The following is a 5,071-nucleotide window of genomic DNA, read 5'->3' as shown; positions in this document are numbered from 1 at the left end:
ATTATAATAATTATTTTTAATTTAATTTTAATAATTTTTAATCATAAATTTTTTTAATAATAATAACAATAATAATAACAATAATAATAATTAATAATAAATATTATAATAATTATTTTTAATTTAATTTTAATAATTTTTAATCATAACAATTTTTAATAATAACAAAAATAATAATAATAATAATAATAATTAATAATAATAATAATTAATAATTATAATAATAATTAATAATAATAATAATTATTTATATATGTAGTATTATTATTAATTATTAATTTATTATTTAATAGAATTATTTATTAAAACCAAAAACCTTTTAATAAAACCAAAACGATTTAAAATTTTTTTTAAAAACCCCTTTGGGAGGTCGCATCCCCAGCCAGCGACCTCCTACTAGGGAGAAAATTTTGGCCCCTTTAGTGTATCGCTCCCTCAGGGAGAGTTTTCCTTCTTGCCCTAAAAAGTAGGGCATTTTGGTAACAGTTTTAGAAAGTGGGGTATTTTGGTTAAGTTTTTTGAAAACTAGGATATATGGGTAATATATCCATTTTATTCATTGTTTATTTTCTATTGTGATACTTATTTGGATTTACCATTGAACATAATTTAAATATAAAATTTGAATTAACAAATAGAATTTATGATGCATGTATTAGTTATAATATAACTATGAAGGTATGATTCTTTAATAGAAATGAAATAAATTCTTATTTGTTAAGGAGTAGATGACTTACATATTTAGACCCACCTTATAATATTTGATTATGAGCAATTTTTATGATCATGTTTTGTTAGCTAGTGGCAATATATATTTAATGCATTCAATGTATTTTATCTTGAACTTGGATATATTGAAAAGAGAATTATAATTTTGAGATGCTTATTAAATATGGTAAAAGGTAGAATGACATAAAAGTTTGTGTATGTGATAAGTGAAATATTTATTAATTGTATGAAATACAATATAAAGAGATAAAATAAATAAAAAGGTAATGGTTTGGTGATAATTAGTCAACACTATCAAGAATATAAATGATAATCGAATGTTTGATGTAAGTCATGACTTGTGCCAGACCTGATATACCATATGTTGTTGGAAGATTAAGTCGGTATACAAGCAATTCATGTAAAGAACGTTGACATGCTACTAATAAAGTATTAATATATTTGAAAGGAACAATTAACTATAGTTTAATCTATAGTGGATATCTTTTAATTTTGGAAGGATATACAGATGTCGGTTGAATAAATCATGTTGAGGATCATGCTTCCCTAAGTGGATAGATCTTCAACCTTGGTGACCGTGCAATTTATTGGGGTTCAAAGAAACAAACTTTCATTATCGACACCACCATGGCTGCACAATTTATTATTCTAGCTGCAGGTAGTAAAGAGTTATAATGACTAAGAAATTTGTTGTATAAGATATTAATTTGACCAAAGTCAATGACATCAGTATCCATACATTGTGATAGTCAATACCCACTATCAAAAGCATATAGCCAAATATATAATAGAAAATCAATATATATTGGTTTAAGACATAGCTATGTAAATGATTTGATGGAGTGATATCCATAATGTTTGTAAGAATTGAAAAGTATCTTGCAGATCCTTTGACGAAAGGTATGACAAAGGACATGGTGTTAAAAACATCATTAGGGATGTGATACAAGCTCAAATATAGATAATCACCAATGGTGTAAACATCAACTCACACTTGAGTAGCATCAAGTCTTGAGTTCAATGATGAAAGTACACTATTAGAGTGATTGAAGTACTTGACAATAAATACATCTCAAAGGATAAAAGTACTTAGACCGTAAAACAAAAGTGGTAGGATGATGTCTCCTCTTAATGGACATATAACATGTATTTGCTAGAATGTATAATTATGGGTGCATTTCTAATATAGTCCACCTATATGAGAATGAAGTGGGCCGCTTCATAGAGTTCAAGAACTTGACTCTTAAATTCTCACGAAAAGGATATGAGACACAGGGCCTTATGAAATGTGTCATTTTTATAATTCGACCAATGGTACCGAAATTTCATGTGTAAGTTATGCACACTTGTTCTAATGAATGGTTGGTTCAAAGCTTGTCTACCAATCTATTTGGGGATGAGTGAAAACATAATTTACTAAGTAATGGTTCAAATCGTAAGATACCTTTATCTGAAACCATGAGATTTCCGGAATAACGGACTTAGATATATTTTGAAAATGGTGGGTGATTGTTAGGGAAATTTCCAAAATATATTTGGATTTTTCTAATAGCTATATTAATGTAGCAAAATTAAATAATTGAATGTATCACTTGGTCAAGTGGTTGCAATGTTTGGGTTTAATTCAAACCAATGCATCTATTAAGTTATCAAAAGTTGCAATCTTTCACAAGAGTTATTTTCTTTCATCAATTGGTATGAGTATCTCTATAAATAGAGATATTTTAGAGGCAGAAAGAACACAAGATAAACAACACAAAATTCATGTTACATGAGTCAAAATTATGTCAAAAATATTTCTGAGTCATTTCTTCTTTTCTCTAGTGCACGAGAGTAAATGAAGAAACTTTATTCTGCAAACTATCATTGATCGATAGGCTTGATGTGAATGTGCAATTCACTTCAAGGATTCCAAAGTATCCTGAAGGGGATTCGTCGGTTAACCTGTTTGCATCCAATATATATTGATTGGTGGGGGCAAATCGAACCTAAAGTTTAGTGTGATACACACGCTTTGGAATTTATTTGTGCAACCTTCATCATCATCAAGTTCATCCTCTTCTTTTTCAAGATTTGCAGCATACCACCAACAAAAGATCCAACACCAATTTTGAGGGAAGGTGTTATTCCAGGACTTCTTGAACTCACTGTTCAAGGAACAATGAAGTCTAGGACAAAAGCATGTACCCTTTTGCATCTACTAAGAGATTATGATGTTAATACAAAATGTGACACTCTTGATCATATGGTTTGTGATATTATAGCTAAGATTGGTGGTGATGATCATCAATGTGGTAAAGCTAAGAAGATTTTGGCTGAGATGGTTCAAGTTAGTATGGAAAAGAGTTTGAGACATTTATAACAAAAGGTTTTTCTATGCGCCACAAGTGATGTGCTATTACTAGTTTTAGATGTGCTTCAAAAAGATAATACATAATTAATGTTAGTTCGAGTGAGTGACCAATAACTCTTAATAAATTAGTATTTTGCACTTGAAATGTCAGCTTGTATATGTATAGACATTGAGTGTTTGGTAATAGTTAATAAACTAGTATTCTGCATTTATGTAATCAATGGAAAAATGCATCCCTTTAAATTTTAATTTGTTATCTTGCTTCAATCAATACTATTTCAACAATCCTCATGATATTTATCTTCCTTCAACCAATAATTTTTTTTTTATTTCCACAAAACTTGGTTTGTATATAAACAAAAACGCTCTTGTATAAAATTATATTCTTCATTTTAAACTATATGTGTCAATTGTGTCACTGTAAATATGTGTCACAAAATTTAAGGATAATATAGTTTGTATTAAAATATGACATAATTATGTCGTCTTCTTAAAGGCGTATATATAGATAACACAATTAAAAAGTATTTTGAGCCGGACTTAGGATTATATAGTTCAAATCCGTTAAAGAAGTTGGGTCATTTTGAATCGATCTGATACGCCTAACAATAGGACAAAAGTTTCTCAACATCAGGGTCTATTCCTTTTTATGAAGGGATCTAAATTTGTTGCCATGGTAACACACCACAATAACTCACAGTCTGTGTGTGATTGTTGTTTTACCATTAGTTTAAAGTAACGCATTCATACATTATTTTGTTCTTCCTTTTGGGCAGAGGATTTTGAAGGAAAGAGAGGGCACAACCTAATTTTATTTTATTTTTTTAAATTAAAGAAACTATAAAATCTATAAATGAATTGAAATATTATATGATTATTTATCGTGCCATTTTTTTTAATTTATTATATATCTCAAATATACTCAAAATATAGATTTAGCTCTCTAAAGTTTTTTTCTCAAAAATCTACTCCCAAACATTTCAGAAAGGTTGAGTAGTTCAACTGATTTGAGGTAATAAATTGATGAAGCTGAGGATGAAAAGACTAGGATTTAAACTCTGACGAAGGAGAAAAAATACAACACAATTAACTAATATACTAACATTTTCTTATAAAAAGAAAACTCCAAATATACCCCTATATTACCAAAATATTCATAGTCTGCCTTTGTTATGAAGATTAACATGATAATTGTGGTAAACAATTTTTTTTTATCATCAATGTAATTTTTAGAATGGGTTATAGGCCATATACTTGACCTAATTAAACAAGTCGTAGAGAGTATTCACTTATTTAGAAACAAAATTGTTTTGACATATAAAAGATGTCCGACATAGGATGTCAATATTTAGAAACAAATATCAATGCTTATATAAAAAACATGGTTTTATATTATAAAGTTATTATAACATGTTAGCTAATAGAGATGGGAATAGGCTAGGCCGTCCGACAGGGGCCTATGGTCTGACCTACTTATGGCATGGTCTGGCCTGTTTAATAAAAAGGTCAGGCTCAGGCTGTTTTTAAAGCCTATTTATATAAATAGGCTAGGCTCAGGCTTGTAAAAAAGCCTATTAGGCCTGACAGGCCGGCCTATATATATTTTATATGTATTTCATTCTCTATTTTTCTTCTTCTAATTTCCATTGCACTCACTCCAACAAACATGTATGAAAACAACATATTTTTTTATAAAAACCGATATTATTTATTTGTTACTTTATATTTTATAAAAACCAATACTATTTATTTGTTATCTTTATATATATTATTAGTATATAAATTTAGAAACCCTAATTGTTTATTATTACTGAATATGAGTTTGTTTGAGAATATTCCGAGTTATTTGAGAGAATTTGTTTAGAGGTAATATTTTGAGTTGTTTGAGAGGTAATATTCCGAGTTGTTTGAGAGGATTTGTTTAGAGGTAATATTCTGAGTTGTTTGAGAGATAATAATAGGTGCGTTTGTTTCAATAAAAAATTTATT

The 5,071-nt window shown here is 28.5% G+C and overlaps 1 pseudogene; it reads left to right on the top strand.

Moving 5' to 3' along the window:
- Window positions 1-3,166, top strand: part of LOC105852763 (U-box domain-containing protein 45-like) — a 17,681-nt pseudogene extending 14,515 nt beyond the window's left edge.
- The last annotated feature ends 1,905 nt before the right edge of the window (window positions 3,167-5,071 follow it).

The sequence above is a fragment of the Cicer arietinum genome, chromosome 3, assembly GCF_000331145.2.
Source record: "Cicer arietinum cultivar CDC Frontier isolate Library 1 chromosome 3, Cicar.CDCFrontier_v2.0, whole genome shotgun sequence".
Taxonomy (NCBI): domain Eukaryota; kingdom Viridiplantae; phylum Streptophyta; class Magnoliopsida; order Fabales; family Fabaceae; genus Cicer; species Cicer arietinum.
Note: the sequence above shows the minus strand (reverse complement) of the source record. Positions and strands in the feature narration are given on the sequence as shown.